At 44.0% G+C, this 10,228-nt stretch overlaps 2 non-coding genes across 2 annotated transcripts; both read left to right on the plus strand.

Annotated features, from left to right (window-relative positions):
• Positions 1-465: 465 nt before the first annotated feature.
• On the plus strand, positions 466-538 carry trnav-uac (transfer RNA valine (anticodon UAC)). Its single transcript has one exon. It is a non-coding gene; the product is annotated as a tRNA-Val (tRNA).
• Positions 539-6,983: 6,445 nt separating this feature from the next.
• On the plus strand, positions 6,984-7,057 carry trnan-guu (transfer RNA asparagine (anticodon GUU)). The gene has a single exon. It is a non-coding gene; the product is annotated as a tRNA-Asn (tRNA).
• Positions 7,058-10,228: the final 3,171 nt, after the last annotated feature.

The following is a 10,228-nucleotide window of genomic DNA, read 5'->3' on the forward strand; positions in this document are numbered from 1 at the left end:
TAGAACCATGCCATTCAGGTTCGAAATCAGGAAGCACTTTTTTACACAATGGGCAGTAGAAGTCGGGAACTCTGTCCCCCAAAAGCCTGTGGATGCTGGGGCCAATTGAAGCTTTCAAGACTGAGATCGATCGATTTTTGTTGGGTCAGGGTATCGAGGGATAGGGAGCAAAGGCAGGAAAATGGATTTGAGGTTCAGATCATCTCTGATCTCATTGAAGGGCGGAACAGGTTCAAGGGGCTGAATGGCCTCCTCCTGTTCCCAATGGAAATGTTGAGAATATGCTTTGTTGAGGCTGTGACGTCAGGGTCATCCCCTGTCCAAACAAGGCAGGCCACATTTGGGAGTTTAATAACTTTGAAATGAACATTTTTCTTTTGTGACTTGTGCAACTTCGATCAATTGAATTGTTATGAATGAGAATCAATGCAGTCATTCGAACTTCTGGCTGATGATTGAACAGAGGTTTCTGTAGTGTAGTGGTTATCACGTTTGCTTTACATGCGAAAGGTTCCCGGTTCAATCCCGGGCAGAAACATTATGTTGGGGCAAATTTATTTTCTCATTGTGAAATAGCCGGTCCTGTTAAATTTAACACAAATTCGTGGTCTCACGAGCATTGAACATTTTAAACCGAGCCCTTAAAAATACAGTGTGTAAAATGAGAAGGGATAAAAAGTTCATCGCATAAAATAAATTATTAAAGTTTTCCAAATTCCCTCAGTGGCCTTTCATTCTGCAAAATAACCTTATCGGTTAATTAATGGTGATTAAAACAATGATTGTCTTTTTTTTTCTCTTCCATGCGATTGATATAACAAGTGATCAAAAGTTGCTTCCCTGACCAGGAATCGCACCGAGGCTACGAAGGTAACAGCGCCAAATCCGAACCACGAGACCACCAGGGAACTCTGATGGTTGTATTATCAGATTTAACATGGAATTCCCTTTCTCTGTGATTCAACTTTTAATTCTTTTTAGCTCCTGATTGCGGATATTCCCGTGTTTCAATAGGAATAAAGTGCAATAGGCTCAGGAAAACCCGGGGAGGTGGCATCCCGCTCACCGAGCCTTTCCAGCAGCATTTATCTCACCAAGCACTGGAGTGAGTGAAACTGTCTCCTGGCGGGGGGTCTCAATGTGGAAAGGGTGGCGAATGAGGGAATCATTTGTCAGTGAGGATGGCCGAGCGGACTAAGGCGCTGCGTTCAGATCGCAATCTCATTTGGAGGCGTGGGTTCCAATCCCACTTCTGACATCTGCTATTTTATTTGCCGCTTGAGCTGCAGTTGATTTTTCGGCCCAGTTGATTTGCTCTTCCCGCAATCACCAACCCGGTCTCGATCCACGGCACGTTTTGACGCCCACCGGCTCGTCCCTGAACCGAGCTTTAAACGAAAGTATGCTGGAAGCACAAGGCGGTCATTCAACAACTGTGGAGAGAACAGACACTTGGGGAAATGTACCATAGGAACAGGAGTCGGCCATTCAGCCCATCGAGCCCGCTCCTCCATTTGATGAGATCATGGCTGATCTGTGATCTAACTCCATATCCCTGCCTTTGGCCCATATCCCTTAATACCTTTGGTTGCCAAAAAGCTGTCTATCTCAGATTTAAAATTAACAATTAAGCTAGCATCAATTGCCCTTTGCGGAAGAGAGCTCTCAACTTCTACCATCCTTTGTGTGTAGAAGTGTTTTCTAATCTCACTCCTGAAAGGTCTGGCTCTAATTTTTGGACTGTGCCCCCGAGTCCTAGAATCCCCAACCAGCGGAAATAGTTTCTCTCTATCCAGAAAACGTCAATGACACAGTCAATGAAAGGTGCAGTTCACGAAGGCGGCTCACCAGCACCTTCTCAAGAGCAATTCGAGATGGGCAATAAATGCTGACCTTGCCATTAACACCCACATCCCATGAATGAAGACAAAAAAAGTCGCCTGCATGGCCGAGTAATTTCCTGCTGCTAAACGACGGGAAGAATGAAACCATCGGCTTCAGTCCTTTGAACGAACTGTATACACTTGCCGTCGAGCTCAATCCCCACTTGGTCCTCTGCCCCGAATATCCACTACATCAGAAAATGCTCCGTAACATAGAATCACAGCATGGAAACATCATAGAAGGAGGCCATTCGGCCCATCGTGCCCGTGCCAACTCTTCGAAAGAGCTATCCAATTAGACCCGCTCCCCTTCCCTTTCCCCATCGCCCTGCAACATTTTCCCCTTCAAGTATTTATCCAGTTCCCCTTTGAATGTTATTATTGAATCTTTTTCCACCACCCTTTCAGGCAGTGCATTCCAGATCATGTCAACTCGCTGCGTAAAAACATTCTCCTCATCTCACCTCTGTTGCCAATTACCTTAAATCTGTGTCCTCTGGTTACCATCCTTTCTGGCACTGGAAATAGTTTCTCCTGATTTATTCTATCAAAACCGTTCATGATTTTGAACACCTCTGTTAAATCTCCCCTTAACCGTCTCTGCTCTAAGGAGAACAACCCCAGCTTCTCCAGTCTCTCCACCTCACTGCAATCCCTCATCCCTGGCACCATTCTAGTAAATCACCTCTGCACCCTCTCCAAGGCCTTGACATCCTTCCTAAAGTGTGGTGGGCAGAATTGTGTGATGGCCAGCTGGGGTCTAACCAGTGATTTATAAAGGTTCAGCATAAGTTCCTTGCTTTTGTACTCTATGCCTCTATTAATAAAGTCAACGATTCCGAATACGTTTTCGTTTACAATCTCTTCAACTTGTCCTGCCACCTTCAAAGATTTGTGTACGTATACCCTCAGGTCTCTCTGTTCCTGCACCCCCTTTAAAATTGCACCATTTATTTTAAAGAGCTGGCCAACGCACGATGGGCCGAATGGACTCCTGCGATTCCATGATTCCATGTTTTTGATTACACCTCTATGAAGCGCTTTGGGACATCCCCCAGAAGTGGGAGTCAGCAGTTCACTTTCTCCCTTAACACTTCCATCTGACCTGGGCTGGACTAAATAGGTGTTTTCGTGGTGTAATGGTTATCATGTTGGCGTCACACGCGAAAAACTCCCGGTTTAATCCCGGGACAGAAACAATTTGCTGGAACTTGCTCCTCACAAACCTCCAGGCACGAGCTTTCTCTCGTGTAAATTGGGCTGCAATCCTTTCACATTCAACAACGGCTGCACCAGATTCCTCGTCTCATCACCACTGAACACTTTGAAGCAGACTCCAAAAATAAAGTGCGTAAAATGAGAAGGGATGAAAGTCAGAGAAGTTCGCGTCGTTTCGACATTTACTCGGCAAACTTGTTAGCATTTCGTTCAGTGTGAACCAGAAAGTTGTGGGTTTATTAATGGTAATTGAAAGAATCATCTAAGAGACTTGTATAATTTTGCGTAATTAAGTGAACTGTTTTGTAAAAACAAATGCGCTGACCGGGAATCAAACCCGGGCCATAGTGCTGAAAGCGCCGAATTCTAACCACTCGATAACCATAAACCCGACTTATACATTGTCAACAGATGGTTATAAATATATTGGGCTGCAGCCGTGTTAGATTGAAAATATATTTCTGATTTGTAAGATGTAAATGCATTTCATGACTGCTGCTTACAAATCTATTTAGATATATCTTTTAGTTATTCCTTTTTTGTGGGGTATATATTGTAAATGTATTTTCCGGATATTTATTTCTCTATGTCTTACTTTTCATTACACACAAATACATAACACAGATACACAGAGATATAATGATAACCACCAAGCAGTTACACCCAAATGTATTTATAAGTGTCACAGGTGCAATCATATATATTTATAACAAGATATATCATATTGTAAAAATAATCAAAATAAATTTATAAATGGCACACATAACTTAAACACTCAATTTATAAAGAAGCATGACATCCATTTATACACATCCATAGTTTAAATTTTCACACCGTCCTGTTAGCAGTCCTGAACAAAGTCCAAACACCGAAAGTCTCAGCGTTTTTTCAGATGCTGCCCGTCCTGTTATGTATTTTGAGCAGTTCCTTTCCTGTGATGTGATGATTCTGGGTGCCGGGTGTGTGTCATTGGATTTGCTGCAGTCATGCTGCCGCGGACAGGTGAAGGCTGCTTCTGTGGCTGCCTGAGACCCGGTGGGAGTGGGCGGGATTTGGTAATCTGAAATAAATGAAATGGTGCATGAGAAACTTTCATAAAGGTAAATAACCCGATCGCTACCATCAGACCTCGTAGCGCAACGTTAGCGTGTCTGAATCTAAATCAGAAAGCTGCGTATTTAAATCACGGCGGGGGTCGCATTTGGTTTTAGCGCTGGTAGAATTCTGAATAATTCCGGAATTCATATTGCATTCCCTTTTTCACAATAAACAGAACCCTGCTCTGAATTCTGCCTCACTAGTTCCCCAGTGTCAGGGAGAGAAGCGTCTGATTCACTCATTTATTTATTGCACGAAACATACACAAACACACTTATGAATTCAAAATCAGCCTGCAGCTCCACACGCACAGAGATAAACGCAGTCAGATAGACAGGGAAAAACCGGGAAAAAGACAAACCGGTTTGTCACAGAATTGCCTGTACCTCCACGGTCGAATGTCAGGGCTTTTGTTGTTCGCTTTCGTTCCACACCCTGGAATTCAGGAGAATCTGGTACATGGTTTGTTGGATAAGGCACGGGCGCGATGGCCCGAATGGCCTGCTTCTGAGCTGTATCCTTCGAAGATTCTGAACTCAGCCCCTGGGAGGGGAGGCCGGTTCATGTGGAAAAAGATCCGGATGAGAATGATCTGATTCATAAAGGGGAGGGAAATTAGGGAGCTCCTTCGGAACATTAATTACTTGAAAATGAAGACATTTTCCAGAGTATCTTGTTTGGTTTTGATGAATGAAATGTTTGTAAAAAGTCATCCGTGGAGAAGGATTGTGAGCTTTTAGGACTAGAGGGGAAATGAGGAGATTTTTTTTTCACACAGAGGGTTGTTCCGATCTGGTAGCCACTCCCTGAAAGGGTGGTGGAAGCAGCTTTCATAGGAACTTTCAAAAGGCAATTGGACAGGTACTTGAAGATAACTGATTTGCAAGGTTACGGGGAAAAGGCTGGGTTTTTTGGACTAAATTGGACAGCTCTTTCAAAGAGTAGGCACGGCAACACGGCCGAATGGCCTCCTTCTGTGCTGTAATAGTCTATGATTCTGGTCCATGATTTTAGTGTGGGACAGGAGAGATGTTGTTTAAAGAGAAGTAAAAATGTCCCAATCAGAGCAGAGAGAGGTGACTGGTCAGTTCCCCTCTGCCCAGTATAAGTCAGCAGCGGTTACCAGTTCGCTTTACACGCGAACGGCCCTGCTTTCGATCCTGGGCGGACAATTTAAGTTGCAATTGCTGTTTACAATCTATATTAATGACTGAGATGAGGGGACCGAGTGCAATGTATCTAAGTTTGCTGATGATACAAAGGTCGGTTGGAAAGTAAGCCGTGAGGAGGACGCAAAGGGAGGTGGACAGGTTAAGTGATTGGGTAAGAAGGTGGCAGTTGGAGGATAAAGTGGGAAAATGTGAAATTGTCCACTTTGGTAGGAAGAATAGAAAAGCAGAATATTTTTTAAAAGGTGAGAGTCCAATAAATGTCGGTATTCAGAGGGAGTTTGGTGAACTTGTAAACAATTCACAGAAAGTTAACATGCAGGAACAGCAATCAATTAGGAAGAAAAATGGTATGTTTACCTTTTTGAAAGGAGGTTGGAGTATAAGAGTAAGGAAGTCTTGCTGCAATTAAATAGAGCTTTGGTGAGAACACACCTGGAGTACTTTGATGTCGTCTACATGGATTTTAGCAAGGCTTTTACAAGGTCCCAAATGACAGACTGGTCAAAAAAGCTGCGATTGCACGAGAGAGGGTACAGAGGAGATTTACGAGGAGGTTGCCATGGCTGGAGAATTTTGGCTGTGAGGAAAGATTGGATAGTCAGGGGTTGTTTTCTTTGGAACAGAGGAGGCTGAGTGGTGATTTAATTGAGGTGTACAAAATTATGAAGGGCCCAGACAGAGTGGAGGCGAAGGACCTATTTACCTTAGCAGGGAGGTTAATAACTTGGAGGCATAGATTTTAAATGATTGGTGGAAGGATTTAAGGGGAGCTGAGGATAATTTTTTTCACCCAGAGGGTGTTTGGGGTCTGGAACTCACTGCCTGACTGGGTGGTCGAGGCAGAATCCCTCGTGACATTTAAAAAAATACTTGGATATGCACTTGAAGTGGCGTAACCTACAAGGTTAAAGACCGAGTGCTGGAAAGTGGCATTCGGCTGGGTAGCTCATTTCCGGCCGGTGCGGACAGGATGGGCCGAATGGCTTGCTTTTGTGCCGTAAGTTTGCTGTGATTCGACAAAATTGGCAATTCTTTTTTGTAACAGCATATTCCCAACCCAGGCCGCCGTGATGAAAACACCGAAGCCGAACGACGAGGCCAGCAGGGAAGGCATGTAAGAGTGTTAAATATATCAGGGAGTGTTTGCATTCGGTACAATTAATATTTCAGCTCCCAGTTACTGCAGATCAGGGATCAAAACCTGACATCAGCATCAGGACGCTCAGAATATTTTCTTTTTATTCGTTCATGGGATGTGGGCGTCGCTGGCGAGGCCGGCATTTATTGCCCATCCCAAAAAGCCCTTGAGAAGGTGGTGGTGAGCCGGCTTTTTAAACCGCTGCAGTCAGTGTGGCGAAGGATCTCCCACAGTGCAACGAACCAACAGACAAAGCACCGGTGGGCGCGCCGGTTGCAGGAGAGCTGGTTGTCGGTGATATCGACGCTGTGAGCGAGACCAGACCGTTTCCATGTTTCCACAAGCAATGTCCCATCTTTTATTTCTGGAAAAGTAACACTGATAGTGGACAATTGCATTTCTGTGGCTGCAACATGTAACTTTGGCTCGGTGACACGCTGCTTTAGTGTATCTTGCAAGAAAAAGGACCAGACGGTCTCTGTGGCGCAATCGGTTAGCGCGTTCTGCTGTTAACCGAAAGGTTGGTGGTTCGAGCCCACCCAGGGACGAAGATTGCACCTTTTTCGTCCCACTTTTGGATTCATTGCCTCATTCTGATCGACCTGAAGCCGGTGCAAGGTTTTAATTCCTGATCAGCAGTAACTGGGAGCACTTTAAATGGCTCCGATCTCTTCATCTCATTTCAAGTTTTCTAATGTGTGATTTGGCTGCAAGAAAACATTCTGTGAACAATGTCACCTGAGCATGCCTGATTCGCCATAATTTACACTGCGGTCGGATATCAGGCACATGAAAAAAAAACAGTGAAATGTCTGTGTGGGCGCGATGCTCTGGGATTCCCTGCCTGACCATCTCCACCGATCCTTCTCTGCAGCCTTCCGAAATACAGCGCAGTAAATGGATCCCTGTGAAATGAGCTCCTGGACAGTAATACGGAAATTAGTTTGGCTGAGGGGTTATATCCCTATCACGAGGTTGGAGGTGTCAGGTTTCCGTAGTGTCGTGGTTATCACGTTCGCCGAACACGCGAAAAGTCCCCGGTTCGAAACCGGGCGGAAATATTTTGAAACGTTGTCCCCATTAAAAATGATGAAATATTTAACGATTCACATTGGTGATTAAATGTGAACAAAGTCCATATCTCCAAGCCCTGTTAATGCAGTCCGCTGAGAGCAGGCGATGAATGCCAGCGTGATATTGGGGGTGAAGGCTGCTTCCAATGCTGTCTCATTCCCGGTGGGATCTGGCGGAGATTTGATAAGCCTCATCCATTCAACCAATATATGAAACGGTGTTTGAGAAACATTCAAAAAATATAATAACATCCAGGAGCCTGTCTTCAGAGTGCGTGGCGCAAAGGTCTGACTCCGGATTAAAAGGCTGGTGAACTTGATTCAGCTTTCTGAAATGTACTTGTCCATCCTTCAGAGGTCACGGGAAATATGTTTTTTGCCTTTCGAAAAAAGACGCGAAAGTTAGAGACATGTTTTGTTTTCAACACGGCTGGTGAAATGGCGGACTATCATAAATTCGGAGTCGCCTTTGAAACATTTAAAGGCGACTACCTAAAAATCACTTCGTGCAAATTTAAAATCACGGTTCCTATTTATTTCGGTCTGAAAGAAATAACGATAAACGTGTCAGTCAGTGCCCGCGGTGAGACGGTGTCGAACTTGTTTGTTGCGAAGTTCACCGCTGGGCTAAAGTTGACGCCGTTTCAAGGACGCGAACCCACTCAATGTAAAGGATGAACTCACAACCAACAGGTCCCGTCAACGTCAAACACCTCCTTTCTTGTTCAATAGAGGGAGCAGAGGCGTGTACATCATCAGACGCCAGCAACTTTAAGAAATGGAACAGATAAAGGCACAGATGCAAGTTCCAAATCTTTTCAATGCAAAGTTATTTCACTTTATTTGAAGTGCCGTGAGGCTAAAAACGGGTCCGAGATGATTTGCGTTCACACGTGACTTGTTTTCCAGTGTTTGTCCGTCAGGTTTGCAATTCAATTTGTATTGGATATTGAAGATATTTCAGGATGATTGCACAACATACCATGTGTAAAGCAACCATCTTGATAACTTCAATCATCACACACTCTACATCGACGCTGCAGAGGCCCCAGCACCCCTTTCAATATTGTTTTTCTCAACTCACAGTTTTCAAAAGGGAATTGGATAAACGCTTGGATCAAACTTTTTCAGGGTTATGGGGAAACAGCAGGCGAGTGGGACGAACTGGACAGCTCTTTCAGAGAGCTGGCACTGGCACGATGGGCTGAATGGCGCTATCTTATTCTATGATTCTATTAATAGATCAATTTCCGCCTTTCACTGAGCCTCCCTAAATGGAGCGCAGTAATCGTGTCCCTGTGAAATAAGCTCCTGAACAGTAATACGGAAATTAGCGTGGCTGAGCGGTTTGAAACTCTGGTTAGGCACCTAACAGGAAATTTCCTCTCTAAGATTGATTAGTTTATCAATTATCTCCCCCCTTTCGATCTTAAATGTCTTTACATATCTTTTTGATCTCTTCTTCTACTGTCATGCCCACAATACGAGTCTCCCTGGTAAATACTGAAGCAAAGTGATTATTTAATATTTCTGCCATTTCGCTGTCATTGCCTGTGAGTTTGTCGTGTCTCCCTTAGTGGCCCTATTATCATAGAATCATAGAATCATAGAAGTTACAACATGGAAACAGGCCCTTCGGCCCAACATGTCCATGTCGCCTTGTTTATACCACGAAGCTAGTCCCAATTGCCTGCACTTGGCCCATATCCCTCTATACCCATCTTACCCATGTAACTGTCCAAATGCTTTTTAAAAGACAAAATTGTACCCGCCTCTACTACTGCCTCTGGCAGCTCGTTCCAGACACTCACCACCCTTTGAGTGAAAAAATTGCTCCTCTGGACCCTTTTGTATCTCTCCCCTCTCACCTTAAATCTATGCCCCCTCGTTATAGACTCCCCTTAAGAGACATGTTTTGTTTTCAACACGGCTGGTGAAATGGCCAGACGATCATAAATTCGCAGTCGCCTTTGAAACATTTAAAGGCGACTACCTAAAAATCACTTCGTGCAAATATTCCTATCCTAAATTTTCTTTGGCTGTTGATGTGTCTCGAATACTTTGCTTTTTTTGATATTCCTTTTTTGCCTTTCCAATAGATCTTCAGACTTCTTTCCCAGTCTTATCACATTCCCCTCTCTCCTTTATTGGCTAGTGTGTGCCCTTTTCTTCAGTTTAAATTTTGCCCTTGTTTCTTTATTCATCCCTGGTGTGTCATTTCTGGCTAGTTTGTTCTTGCTTTTTAGTGGGATATATTTCTCCTGGACTCTATTTATCACCGTTTTAAATGTTTCCCACTGCTGTTCTATTTCTTTGTCCAGGTCATTAATATGTCAAACATATCACCGTTTGAAACTTCTCAAGTCACATTTCCATGAAAAAGCCAGTTGCTTTTGTGGGAGGAGCAAATCAACTTGGTCTAAAAATCAGCTGCAGCCCAATCCACAAATAAAATATTTTCACGTCTTCGTAAAAATAAGCAATGTCAGAAGAGGGATTCGAACCCACGCCTACCGGAAGATGATTGCGACCTGAACGCAGCGCCTTAGACCGCTCGGCCATCCTGACTACAAATTTAACGTTTCATTCTGCATCAATTCTGCACCGTTGGCCAGTGAACGCAACATAAAAGTTTTAAATGATACT

This window comes from Heptranchias perlo, unplaced genomic scaffold, assembly GCF_035084215.1.
Source record: "Heptranchias perlo isolate sHepPer1 unplaced genomic scaffold, sHepPer1.hap1 HAP1_SCAFFOLD_50, whole genome shotgun sequence".
In the NCBI taxonomy this organism is placed as follows: domain Eukaryota; kingdom Metazoa; phylum Chordata; class Chondrichthyes; order Hexanchiformes; family Hexanchidae; genus Heptranchias; species Heptranchias perlo.